Consider the following 15,213-nt stretch of genomic DNA (forward strand, 5'->3'; position numbering starts at 1 on the left):
AAGGTCTATTGAGGCTATCTATAGAAAAAAATTGAGCCGCTATCTTTTTTACCTTGGAATTTTTCCACCTTTTTTTTTTACCTTTTGCATTTTTCGACTTGTGGCTTTTTGCCCCAGTTTCCCCTATCATTTACCTTTACAATCCAATTGCGAAGCTAAATTACGTTATGTTAAAACTCAGTTCTACTTAAAAATAAGAGAAAAAACCCAATTTCAAAGTTGCTCCAATTCAAAAGTACCCCACTTCCCCCTATCGACCATGTACGTTGGATAATCATCCTAAAAAGAAATGATTTTTGGAAATTATTCGTTGCCTAGGCTAAAGTGGTACAAGTTGGACAGTGAGTGGTACAAGTTGGGCAATGGTACAATTTGGACAGGGCTTTTTGTCTTGATAAATTTAGTACTTCATTTTTATTTGTATATTTTTAATGCTTTAGTTTTATAATTTGGTTCCTTGTGCTTAAAAACAAATTTTGTATTGTATTTATCAAGAAAAAAGCCATGTCCAACTTGTACCGGCGAGTTGTCCAAATTGTAACACTAATTCCAAATTATATCACTTTACCCTAATTGTTTTTTTTTTCTGCAAAATGTCTTGCATTAGTTATTAATGAAACATGTTATGCAGAAGATAATTCGTTAGAAGCGACCAATGATTTTCAAAAAATCATTTTATTTTAGGGTGACGATCCAACCTTCGTGGTTGATACGTGCTTCATTTAAGGAATAATTCATGAAATAAAATTAACGCTCATCTCCTTTCAATCGTTTAGCATAATGTCTTTTCTACTTTTTTGCACTAGATTGAAATGAATAGTCTTGTTTGTGCTGTTACCCTAAAAAAAGTGTAGTCATTACCCCTAAAATTCAATTCCTTGTTCCCCTGAGGTTGCCTGTAAACCTTGTAAAGGATGTCAACTGCCATAAGCTTATCTGAGCTTTTCATGTTTGCATATGAACCGGATTCGCAATGAAAGAATCACATCTACCATAAAGTGTTTTAGGCTCATCACTGCCTTTGCTCCTGAGGAACTGAGCTCTTGTTCTTTGTGGGTGTTTTGACTATCCGAAGGTTAATGTTTGCTTTTAATAAATTGCATAAGATATATCTGCTCCCTAAAGTCCCCGTGGCCATATTACTCCTTACACAGGGACACTTTTTGTATGCAATTTACTGTCTCCTTCATATAAGTGCTCTGCATCTGAGGGAAGGGTAGCATATGTGCACTGTTTGATGTCGAGGGGGTGCCCTCAATACCTGGTTGTCCCTTTTCTACAAGGAGGAGGTTCTCTTATAGAGTTCAGAGATATTATAGTTCCTCGAAGGCTTCACAAAAGACATTTTAAACGTATATTCTCTTTGCTAAGGACGTGTTTTTGTATTACATTGTTCTATTTCTCGTAAAGTTCGACAATTTCTGGAGGGTAATCTAAGTATTCTAAAGTACTTCTAGCCTTAGGATAGGCTTTCAAGCTCCTGTTTTTTAAACTTTATTTTAATTTTTTTTAATAAAAATCTTTTCCATATTCAGAAATTGACGTAAAATCTTAATCGTTTTAACTGTGTCTTTGAAAATTAAGTGATTATTTTTAAAGTTTATTATGTCTGGTGGTTTTGATTAGTCATATTAATATTGAGGCGATGGGAGAGATGAGATCAAAATTGCTTTAAGTATTAACCTAGATATTGTAAAAATTGTCGGATAGAACGCAAAGCAATTGTATCCGTATACGAAATGATTATACCGTGTAATAAATTTTGCAATATATTTGCATTTTTGCAGCAGAACATGGATGTAAATGGCCCGTAAAATGCCATTAACATTTCTTTTGTATTTTCAACAATTCAATAGAAAATCAAGCTACTGCATATTAAAAGCAAATAATGGATTTTTATTTAGTCTTATTATAATTTTAATTAAAATCACGATCTTTGGTTTTATAACAAAATAATGTCGTGATTTGAAAATGACGTGAAATTTTTTTTTTGATGATTTTCTTGTATTATAACTTATGTTGCATAACTAGAGGGCAAATGTGATTTCTAACGGAAAGGCTGCAACGTACTAGGGGCCACTTTTACTTTTGCTCATCACTGTGTTTCGATTGAAAATTTTTCAAGGCAGAATATTTTTAACTTTTACGTTTTGTTTTGACTTTCAGAGCTCTCCAGGAGCATCTTAAAATGTCTTCCAAAGATGAGAAAATTCCGCATCATTCTCGAAATGATTTCGTGAATAACAACACGAGGTACTGAAATTCCCGAAATTGTTGGATCTGTGTCTCATTGATGTAAGTCAGCAAAATCACATGCTGTGTATTTTTATCAACACTACTCAACATATTCGTGGGAAAGGTGATAAATAAGAAGAAGAAGAAAAAAAAGAAAAAAACTCATCGTTTATTATTTAAAAAACAATTTTTACACAAATATTTCGTGTATTTTCCAATGAGAAAGTATTGATGAAATCTCCAAGTGTGGCCTTTTCACACTTATTTAGTTAAATGAATATCAACATGATTGTTTACCAAATATTTTTATGTGAAAAAAAATTTGAGAGAGAGAGAAAAAGAGTGTAAAAAACTCGTTGGTATGTTCTCTTATTATATATTTTTTATTAAAGTGAGATAGTTTATGCAGAATACCAGAGATTTCTTGCAACATACTTTTTGGGTGGATAAACACAATGGGAGAGAGAATGTATGGGATCGCATGGTTTGAGGTGATTCCACATGTTGCTCCTGCTAAAATGTACTTGTATTGTGAGCTATAAATAGCCCTTAATAGTAAACATTACGAGATGAAGAAATGGTGACGATGAGTCGCGGGAGGTCACCGTACGAGCACTTCAAGTGTCCTCTTTACAGACTCAAACGGGAGTATTTTTAGCACTTTTGCAAAGATGAACACACTACCATTAAATTGTTGTGATTTTTCATCGCAATTACGATGTGGACCCCACACTCAGCTCCATCCATCCAGAGATTCACACTAAAGCGTCTGCTGAAAACTTTTCCAGCTATACTTTACTATTTATGCCATTTCCACTGCTAATTAAAAAAATGACGAGCTTTTCAATTGAAATATAACATTTTTTTTAAATTTAAAATAAACGTAAAAGGCTGACCTACGATTTTGGAAAAAAGGGTTACCGGAGCATTAAGTATTATCAAGCTTAGGGCGAAACTTCCGCAGCCTGTTTTGATGTTCGCTTCTCTTTGGTCCTCCTTAATAGTGCGTCTTTTCCGGATTTATGCCGTAGACACACTTACGACTTAAACCGAGAGACGGCTTAACTCTTTCGCGTCACACTTTTATTCAGCAGATGAATTCATGTAAAATTGAGTTTTTCCTAATGCTTTATGATTAAATATAATAATTCTGAGAGAAAAAAAATTTCCATTGCGTGAAAACTCGGAAAAACTCCGGGTCATATATGACCCTATTGTCGGCAAGGGAAGTATACATACCATTTTCAAAATCTATATCACGGGCTTTTTAAGAGTTTTTTTTTTTGCTTGAAGTCATTAATTTGGCCAAAACCATGGCAAACTTGGTGTTCAAGGAATCTTCCTGGTAATCCCTTGAACAGTCTCTGTTACAATATTTTGAGTGGTATTTGGCAAAAATAAACTTATCTACATATTTATTCACACACAATACAATTACACAATATGAGACGCTTGCAGAATCCTCTAAAATATTGCAAAATATGTTATAATTCATCAGATATAAGATGAAATGTCCAGGAGCAAGAAATTTTCCTCCTGAATTTCACAAAGAAAAACAATGTCCCAACTGTCCCAACTACATTGTTGGCACGAAAACACTTACACAAACTTTTCCCTTGCCGACAATAGGGTCATATATGACCCGGAAAATTCTACACACTTTTCTGGAAAATTGAGAGTAGTTTATTATATCAAAATATGCAATATACAATCTTTGGATATTCGATTTTGTGTTTCTAAATAAGTTTTTGCTGAAAAAAATAAATGAACATAAAAAAATTTGAAAAAGAAAAGTGACTTTATTTTTTTCGAAAAATATTACAGTGCCCGCTCTCTAATCCGGATCACCGTAATCCGGACGAGTTATCGACGGTTACATTTAAAATCATTTTGAAGTTATGTATGCATGTGTGTTCAGCAATGAAAATGAATTATCCTGTGATGTTTTTGTTTAATAAATGAAGTATAATAAAATAAAATTCTCTAATTATGTCTTTTAAGCTTCTTTTAAACTCTTATTCTAATTCTATAAAAAAAGCCTTGTATTATATTTTCGAGACGTTGAACAAATTCAAAAAATCCATCCGGATTACGAAGCGGACATCTGTCATATTGCCTCCCGGTCATCTGGATTACAAAGCGAGCACTGTAATTTATTCATTAAAATCTATTTCATTCCCGCGCTTTTTGAAATGATTACGAACTTTTCCGGCGTTGAGGTCTTTATCTCCTTAATCGTGCCAAAACGTCATTTTTTCATGGAGCTTTTCAGTTCTGAGATTAGGAAAAAATACATGGAAATTAATTCTAATATAAACGATGGCTGATAGGTATGATTGAGGCCTGGTTTTTGGCCCAAAAATCACGAACAAACAAGGATGTGTGAACAAGCTTTCGGGGCAAACTGCGCTATGACACGTTTCATGCCAACCGATATGCCGGGGATACCTAAAAATTCCTTTAAACTTCTTTAGTGATTCGACAATTTTCTATAAAAACGTCTTCACTGCTTCAACATTTTTATCGGTTTTTGACGTTTAGAGGGCGAGCATCAACTAGCATGTTCTATGTCTTCTGTGAAGAGGATGTATCACTTATAAAAATTCTTGTTAATGAAAATAGACTCCCTAAATGTCATTGTTAATATTTCAAGTGCGTTGGATCGTTTAATTTTATTTTTCCACACAAAATTTAATGCAAACTATTTGGTAAATTTATAAATATAAAAAAAACGTCAAGTACTTCGAAACATGTCTAACAATTAGGAGAAAGCACGCTACAATCGGACGACTCAAGCTTCGAACAACTTATTTTTGAATACGTTTTTAATGAATTTGACCCTGAATAATAATATATTTTATTAGCTAGACAAATACGGCGATGGGGATTCTCTGAATGCAGGGAGGTAACCAGTTTAATAAAAAGTGAAGCTATTTTTTACTTTACCCTGTTAATATTTTGCAGATTTTGCACCTCGATTCAAACAATTCGTTTTGAGGATTATAAATCATGTATTTTTGAACAACTTCTAATGCATAATTTTGAAATATATCAAAGTGGTAAGTCAATTCTCTTTGGGGAAAAACTTGTCATTAGCTTCATTTTATTTCTGTAAAAAATGTATGGAAAAATGAATGTTGTTACCCCCCTGTCTGAATGTGACATCCTATATGACTGTGAGGTGACCGAAACCAACCCTCTGTGTGGTTCTCCGTTGTCCCCTTCCTCATGCGGAACAGAGGATTTGATGACGGCAAGTCCGCTTGCCATTGACGTGGCCCGTTTTTGGGCAAGACAAACTTAATTTTAAGCCTCGACATGATTAATAATAATAGCTAGACCAATGCGTCAAATTTTCTGAAAAGAGCCGTGCGAAGGTAGCGCGCCTTCCCCTATATTAAAAAAAAAGACTAATTAAAAGTGCAAGAGGGTTGGTCTTGTTAGCATTAGGGACATTTCAATATGTCAAAAAAGAATAATCAAGAATCGAGTGTACGTAGCCCAAGAAATGCAAAAAATTACCTTACTTTTTGAACATACGTCGTACTTTTCCAGACTTTTTCCAAAAACTTGATTTTGTATGTAGAATTAAAATTGTTACAGTAGACTCTCACTCAATCCGCTCTTTTTCAATCGGGCGAAAAATTTTGTTGACAATTTTCACGTTTAATTATGAAGCTAATTTGCTCAAATTCGTTGTAGTCTTCCTATTTTATCGTGATTCTTTATAATTGAGCACTTTTTGTGGAATTTACAAAGGCTTTGACACTCAATTCTATCGCTAAACCGGATGACATTTTGCCCCATATTCCCGATTGAGAGAGAGTCTACTGTAATATCAACCCACTGGCAAGTTGCCTGAAATTTGAAGTCACTTTCTCATACTTTGATTTGAATTTATATGGGAATTTTTTTGCATTCGCTACCGTTATGCTAATATTTAAAAAGTGAGAATGTTTTCCATATTATAAGATACCTTTTCGTATGCAAGAATAAAATATACTAAATTTTTGTTTAAATAATTTTTTCCTCGGAGCACTGTGAGCTGAGTCCGAGATCAATTTAGGAATTGGCTTCAAATAGCTCCATATAAAAAGGACAACTTTCCAGGCGCTTGGTTAATACAAAGCAACAGGCAAGGGTTAATTTTAATTCCCTTTCTTAAGGACTTTTGTAAATAAAATAAATGTCGAGTTGACATAAGAAATTTAATCTTCTACAACTCTGTCACATAGAATTTTTTCTGAAACTTGAGCCATTCAGTTAATATACTAAGCTAACTAGAGATAGAATGTTCATATTATCAGACTTGTTTTCTATCAGATAAATAGATGATTGGGAAAGAAAAAATATAATATCTACTGTGACTGCGCAGGAAGATACTATCAAACGCACGTCATAAAACAGAGATGACCAGGCTAAATACTAAACTTATTAAATTTAAATACTGAATACTAATAAGAAATCTAAATTTATATCGGAAAATGTTAAGACAACATTTATTCCTCAATTTTTCCTTCTACATCCACGAATTCCTCAATAACCAACCAAGGAGGTTCCTTTCCTATCCTTTCCTTTCCTTCTCCCTTATCCCGTTCTTCCTTTCTTCCGATTCCAACGAGTGGGGGCGACGGGCGATGCCCATCCAGCCCCTGCGCTTCCGGATGGAGCGCTCCCACGGCGGTCGAGGTCTGGGATTTGGGAGAAGGTGCTGCGAAGATCTCTGGTGGCCTTTGAGGTAGTGGCAGAGGCTGTATTGCCGGGTGGCTGGTGGCACTGGGCTGGTGACTCTGGTGGTGATGGGTGAGTTGATGGGAAGCTGGTGGAGGTTGCCGAGAGTGATGTGCACTCTCCGACGGCCGGTGATGAAAGAGGCAGAGGTGATTTTGTCCTCTTATCAATTGCACCACTTTTCCCTCCAATTCCTCGTCGCCTCCAGCGACCTCATCGCCTCAACAGAGCACCACCACCAATACACTCAGAAAAATGGTTGCACACGCAACACATACCCCGGGGTTGCCAAAAAAAAAGAAAAAAAAAAAGAGTTTCAACCCGCGAGGGGCGATAAGCCACAGAATCAAAACAAATAACAATATAGTGAATAAACAATTAATAGATATTAGAAATGCAAAAGAAAAATGAGTAGTATTAGTGAGCAACTTGCGTTCGAGAGAAAAAAATAAAATTTTATAAGTGTCTGAGATTTAAGGCAAATTAAGGATTTTGCAATAAAGGCCGACCTAATTTTCATAGCGCCTGCAAAATGACTTAATAATGAATTTATAATAAATAGAGAAATTAATTACGATTCTATAAAGGACCACCTAAATTCGATCATCGCAAAGGATATAATCCGATTCGTAACGAACTATTTGAAACAAATGATCATGATTATGTTCCCCAATTATCCCGTCTCAGCACCATTATAATTCGGGCAGGTATTCGACTATTCCGCCGAAAACTACACCGCATACCGGCTTCAAAGCGGAAAGGGGAGCCTCGGCCGAATTACAGTGTTGGGGAAAAAGAACGCCTGAAGGGCAAAGAAAAAAACCCTTTTTCCACCGACACTGCCCTAACTACCTCGAATAAAATTAAAAATGCTACGAATTATTCGAAATTTACCGCCTGCCTAAAAAAATGTGGCTGCCTACAACTGCGGATCCGGGAAACAAATCAAGACCGTTAAATTCAACATAATTGAAAATAAAATTAAAAAAAAATAATAATCGTATAAAGGTGTCCTAATTACTACGTGACATCAGATGACGAAGGAGGATAAAGAAATGAGTGTTGGCCGTGAAAAGTTGAATGGCACTGTTCATACGGACAGTTACAATTCAAAATTGCTGTAGCATGAAGTGCTACTACAAGGACTTCCCAAAGGACACTGCATGCAAGGTGTCTAAAAAAAAATGGGATATAAATGGTGATAACCGAAATAGACGAACGATGTTCGATACAGCTTTAAGCTGATTCTATGTATAACGATTATCTTCGATCATGGCGAACACCTGAGAGGTGAATGATTCTACTTTGAAAGCAAATCAATCCGTTCTGATCGAAGGCCTACCCAACACATCCTCCATTCACGGAAAAGAAAAAAAATTGTTGAATTTTTAAAATAAAAATATCTCTGAACGTTACTCGCTGATATACCCTCACATAATTTAAACTACGTTACTTTACAAAAAGAATATCCGATGACATTGCCCAAGTCGTTACCATAAATCCATCCCGACACAAAAAATCCCTTCAACCAGGTTTGATGTCCTTCCTATGGAACACCGCCTTCCGTCCGGTGTTCAAGTCCTCAAGTTCATAGGTTTGACCTTGAACCGACACCACCTTACTTTTTACCCAGGGACAGAATTTTGCCTGGATTTTCCTATTGGCATCTGACAAGGCAAAGGAACGCCTGAACACTACATCGCCCACAGAGAACTTGCCCGGCTTCTTCCGCAAGTCGTACCGTTTCTTAGAGGACTCGTGAGATTTTTTGGATCTCTCTAAAGCCTTTTGTCTAGCCAACTTTAAGGTTTTCAGCCTATCCTCAACAGATGGAGCCGTATTGGCATCCGCATGCACATACTCTTCCCCGTGCGAAATCATATCCTGCCCAAAGTTTAGGTAATAGGGAGAGAATTGAGTGGTCTCATGCACTGAGGATCGCATGGCCATCCCAATCTCAGCCAAATGTTTCGGCCAATTGGTGTGTTTGGACCCTATATAAGACCTAATGGCGGTAATAATCGTCCTGTTTGCCCTCTCAGTAGGATTAGCTTGAGGAGTGTACCCAGAGGTAAACCACTGAGTGACACCGAGGTTTTTCAGGAAGGACTGCAACTGAGTTGCCTTAAAACCACTACCGTTGTCGGTCAAAATAACGCGGGGAACGCCGAATTGGGGAAATACATTCTGGGACAGGACTTTAATAACCGAATTCGCAGTGGAATTCCGAAGAGGATACAAAAGAACGTATTTGGTCAGCTTATCAATTATGACTAAGATGAAACGGTGACCCATAGTACTGGGTACTAAAGGTCCTATAAAATCAGCGGACAAATGTTCCCAAGGACGTGTGGCTACTACATGACTGCCCATCGGAGGTGTTAGGTCATAGTTCGGGGCTTTAGACTTTTTACAGGTTTCGCATTTCCGGAGGTAATCGCGCACGTCAGTACGAAGACGAGGCCAGTAAAAGAACTCCGTGATTTTGCGAAAGGTCTTGAAGAACCCGAAGTGAGCCGAAGTGGGGTCATCATGGTACTTTTGCAGTATGGCTTGACGTTCACCCTTAGGGACACAACATCTCCACCTAAAACTATACGAACCCAAGGGAGTTTTATAGCGGATGTATTTATAGAGCCGGCCGTCTTCTATTTTATACTCCGGAAGGGTGCTCGGGGATTTCGAGACTTGGTCATATAGGGACGCATACCATTTATCTTCCCGGGTCGAAATGGTATTAACGTTCCTTGAAAGGAAATCAGCTATCACATTACTTTTACCGGGACGGTGGACTATGTCAAAGTCAAATTGCTGAAATTCCAACAACCATCTTCCTATACGACCACGGGCTTGCTTCTGGGATAAGATCCACTGGAGTGCAGAATGATCTGTCTCCAAAGTGAACTTGGTGTGAAGCAAGAACTGCGAAAACCTTCGAAGACAAAAAAGACAGGCCAAGGCTTCTTTCTCTGTTGTGGAGTATTTCTGCTCAGCCGCCGTAAACTTTCGCGAAATGTAACATATCACACCCTCCTCATCACCCGCACCCTGAACAAGGACTCCCCCCGCCCCAACATCACTAGCGTCAGCACGCACTATGAAGGGTTGGGAGTAGTCAGGGAGTTTTAAGATAGGGGCAGATACGAGGAGATGTTTTAATTCCGCAAAGCCACGATCGGCTTCCTGTGACCATTCAATCCGTACAGGATTTCCTTTTAAGAGGTCAGTTAAAGGAGCTGAAATACTTGCGAAGTTGGGAATGAAACGTCTAAACCATCCCGCCATACCAAGGAATTGACGCAATGACTTAGGGGTTTTGGGAACTGGGATGTTACATATGGCCTGGACTTTGCCATCATTAGTACTAAGACCCTGTGTACTTAAGGTATATCCTAGATAATCAAGTTCAGACATGCAGAACTTTGATTTTTCTAGGTTAATGGAAAGATTGGCCTTCCTTAATCGACGCGCGACCTCATCTAAAACTTCTAAGTGGGATTTAAAGTCTTGAGTAAGAATTATAATATCGTCCAAAAAGCAGAATACATGGGGTTCTAAGTCGCATCCAATTACCACATCCATAAGCCTCGCCATCGTCATTGGACTATTAACTAGGCCGAAAGGCATTCTTTTGTAACAATACATTTTGCGTCCTGGGATGGCAAAACTTGTCTTGATTTGGGACTCTTCATCCAGCGGAATTTGAAGGAATGCGTCGCTCAAATCAATGGATGATAGATACTTGGAGCTTTCAATTCTGTTAATAATACTTTCAAGGTTTGGGATAGCATAAGCATCTCTAATAGTTACTTTATTAAGACCTCGAGCATCAATACAAATACGAATTTTGCCCGACTTTTTCATTTGGATATTGGGAGGCGAGTTCCATGGCGAAAATGAGACTTCCCGTAGTACTCCCATCCTAACCAGCCTTTGAATTTCTTTATCCACTTCAGGAAGAAGATGGTAAGGGACGGGATAAGACGGCTTCCTAACGGGTGGGTTGTCTCCCGTATCAATCGTGTGCTTAAGAATATTAGTGCAACCGAAAAAGTCTTCAGTAGTGATCAAGAATTTTTGGATGGATTTATCTAACTCCAGTCGTTCTGACTGGGAGAGCAGAATTTGATTTTCTTGAGTCTCAGGGACTGTTGAAAGTGCATTCAACAAAACGGGTTGTATGCCAAATGCATGCCAAAAATCCATCCCTAAAGTAAAGGGTATGGAAATTTCAGGGACCAATAAGGTGGGAATCAATTCTGTTCTACCATTGAAAGTTATCATTAGATCAACTACTTTGGTAGATAAATAAGTTGACCCATCGGCTACACGCACAACGATATTTGAGGTTCTTGGAACTAATTTTAAGAGCTTTACTAAATTAATGCAACCACATCCCAATATGCTCTGAGACGCTCCGCTATCCAAAAGACCCATGGCTTGCTCTATGTCAAAAATTTTTACGTTAACATACGGACGATTTTCCCCATTGGGATAAATAATAAGGGATTCCACCTCTGAAGGAGGATGAGAATCATCAAGATTTAGGGATTCGGTATCTGACTCAAAATTGATTAAATTGCCCACTGCTTGTGAATAATTATCTAAAACTATACTATCTGCAAATGAGATGAGATCACGGTCTTGGGAATCATCCACAGAGAGATTTTGTGAAGATTCCGCGACCTCAGACTCTCTAATAATTACTGGGTCGCTGGTGGTTCCCCCTGATGAGGGTTACACACCGGACAAAGGCCATAAATAGTTCCCACTTTACCGCATTTAAAACAAATGTACTTGGGCCTAGTAGGACAACTTCTCACGTTGTGAGAATTATTCTTACAATAAACGCAAGGTTTTTTACCAGATTGTGAGTTCGTGTTATTGGACTGGGAACCACCACCTGCACCATTGGGTGGATTACTCCCCCCTCCCTGGTCCTGATGGATCCTCTGATTTGCTGAGGAAGCGTTTGCACTTCTCCCCCCACGTCGTCCATTGCCCCTTGAAGAGGAGTTTCTCCCCCCACCCCTTCCAGAATGACTAGAATTAACCGAAGTTGAGGAAGATGTCCCCCCACTCTGCCCATCATGGTCAGATGTTCTGCCCCCTGATCCCGTATGGTCGGAGGATGCTCCCTGAGAGCCCACTGCATTGAATCTCGCGTTTTTAGGGCGATCCAGAAAAGCATAAGAACGATTTCTTTCAATGAGTTTGAGCTTCATTGAGAGTTCCGCTATGGTGGGAATTTCATAAAGGAGGAGAGCATTGGAGAGAGAATAGTGAAGATTCCTGCGGATTAGACGGACTTTTTCTGACTCTGAAATTTCCTCATCTAATTCCTCGAAGAGGGATAACATCGACGCTAAGAATACCTCCGCGTTCTCCCCCACCCCTTGCTTCCTGTCCTCAATTTTTTTCCTTATTGCGAAATCGCTTTCTAAATTGCAAAATGCACTAAGAAATTTTCCGCGAAACTCCTCCCACGAACAGCTTAGCAAATACTCAGAGAAAGAGTCGTACCATGTTTGGGCTCCATCAGTCAATAAAAGTCTCATCGACCAGACAACCTCCTGCAATGAAACACCCTGAATCATTGCCATCCTCTCCACATCCCGCAAGAAAATCTTAGCCTTTTTCCCCTTGCGGTCTCCAGAAAAGCTGACTCCCCAGTCCTTTAATTGCAGGGGTTTTAATCTGCGTGGTGCAGGTGTGGGAAAAGGGTTGGAACGTGGCAAATTTGGGGGTTGGGTATCCACAAGCTGAACAGCGTCATCAGAATTTGATACACCAGGAAATTGGGACCTTCCTCCGGATTGAACGAGCTTTAATTGCTCCAAGGAGTCATTAATGTTTTTTAAAATGGACTCAAGACCTTTGATTTGAGCACTCTGGGCATTAAATTGCTCGATCGTGACAAACTGGGATCTATTATCCGATTGAGGCACCATGGATCCAGTATTTGGGATGCCAAAAGTTTGTCTACGATTTTGCGAAGATTCCAGGTGCGGAAAATCAAGGTTACGCGGAACAAACGGTTCACTCGCGGCGGAAAGTATAGGAATGGTCTTTTCTAATTGTGGTGGTGCTGTTCCCCCCTCCTGAACATAAATGTCCGAAAAAAGGGATTTCTTTGGACTTTTGGAACGTTTCGGATTTTGAGTGGGCGTAAGAGGACATGCAGAAGCACCCGATACCTTTCCAGAAGCTACATACTTCTTCAATTGCTCTTTAAATTGATGGCGAACTTTTTTCAATTCCGTAAGGGCGGATCCCAAAAGGGTATTTTTAGGGTCGCGAGGGTCCGAAGTATATCTCATTTTATTCTCTATGTGTTGGAAAATCGTAGAGATCTGAACTGACTTCGCATAAAATGCCTCACCTTCCCCTATTTGAGCTCTAAATTGCTTAATAATTTCTAGAGTCTCATCCCTAATTTGCGCGGAATCACCTTCTATAGGGAATAATGGGACACCATCACTAATAGCATTCTGCAAAATATCACGAGCCTTGTCTATAGTTGCTGGCCATTTGATTCCCCTGGCCATCAATTCCCAATCCAATTGCGCTTCAGCAAGAAATTTCGGATCAAAATCCTCCATTTATTAAAGAAACTTCCCCAAAAGGAGTAAAATTTGTCCAAAGAAATAAACAAAAAAAAAGGGGAAAAAAACAACGAAACTCACTCACTATTCTCGCCGAGGACTAAAAAAAACCCCGAAAAAAAGGATAAATTGAAACAAAAATCCTCAACGAGAAAAAAAACCAACGGAAAATTTAAATTAAATTACACAGATAAATTACGCAAAGAGAACACGTAAAAAAAAGCACTCTTATCACGGCGCCAATTTTTATCACCGCCACCGTTAATCCCTCCCAATCGTCTCGCCCAACTGCCTAATTTTGCACTAGTTTAAAGAGCCGGTCAATGAACTCTTGGGAAAATGAACTTGGATACTCACGGTTTCCATTTGCATCGGGCGCCAAAATGTTAAGACAACATTTATTCCTCAATTTTTCCTTCTACATCCACGAATTCCTCAATAACCAACCAAGGAGGTTCCTTTCCTATCCTTTCCTTTCCTTCTCCCTTATCCCGTTCTTCCTTTCTTCCGATTTCAACGAGTGGGGGCGACGGGCGATGCCCATCCAGCCCCTGCGCTTCCGGATGGAGCGCTCCCACGGCGGTCGAGGTCTGGGATTTGGGAGAAGGTGCTGCGAAGATCTCTGGTGGCCTTTGAGGTAGTGGCAGAGGCTGTATTGCCGGGTGGCTGGTGGCACTGGGCTGGTGACTCTGGTGGTGATGGGTGAGTTGATGGGAAGCTGGTGGAGGTTGCCGAGAGTGATGTGCACTCTCCGACGGCCGGTGATGAAAGAGGCAGAGGTGATTTTGTCCTCTTATCAATTGCACCACTTTTCCCTCCAATTCCTCGTCGCCTCCAGCGACCTCATCGCCTCAACAGAGCACCACCACCAATACACTCAGAAAAATGGTTGCACACGCAACACGTTGTACGAATACTCAGTATCATCATGTACGCCCATACATTTTACTCAGTACTATTTGCACCAAATGAGACCCGAAGTGTGCTTTGGTGTGAGTGTGTCCGTGTGAAGTATTATCTCTTACAGAGTAAATACGTAGTATTACATACATCGTAAATATAATAAAAACCCCGTATGACAGAAAATGCTGTTGGCAGGCGTGTTGTCAGTTCTTTTGACAACGGGAAATATTTTCCATTGGAATATTCTGTTTACAAATTATGTGTTACAATTATTAGTAATTTCAGTGATTATAATAATATAATAATTATGCGACGCTGTGTTATCTGTAGAAAACAGTGAAGTGATAATATTAAAGAAGTTGCAAACCTAAAATACGCGATTTTTTATTCCATTCTGTGAGTGTTTTTGGAAAATATTTTTTTTAACATGATAATTTGTGATTATCTAATTTGTTCACTCGTTATCTCTGGTTGAATAAAATATATTAAAATCCTTGTGACTTCCATATTTTTGTCAATATTTGGAAATAAAAACGGCAGGTGCATGTGACAAGTTTGTTTGGTCGCCATTTGGTCGTGTGCGTCTGTATGTGTGTGTTGACAGTTATTTTGCAGTTACAAGTGAGTAGTTTATACGGAGTTTTCGTACAAGTATGTACTCTCAGTACAGAAATACGTAGTTTATACTGTGTATGTGAGTGAACTTGTATTTTTGAATGACAAGTCCTCATCAAATACA

This window comes from Phlebotomus papatasi, chromosome 2 (assembly GCF_024763615.1).
Source record: "Phlebotomus papatasi isolate M1 chromosome 2, Ppap_2.1, whole genome shotgun sequence".
NCBI classification, from domain to species: Eukaryota; Metazoa; Arthropoda; class Insecta; order Diptera; family Psychodidae; genus Phlebotomus; species Phlebotomus papatasi.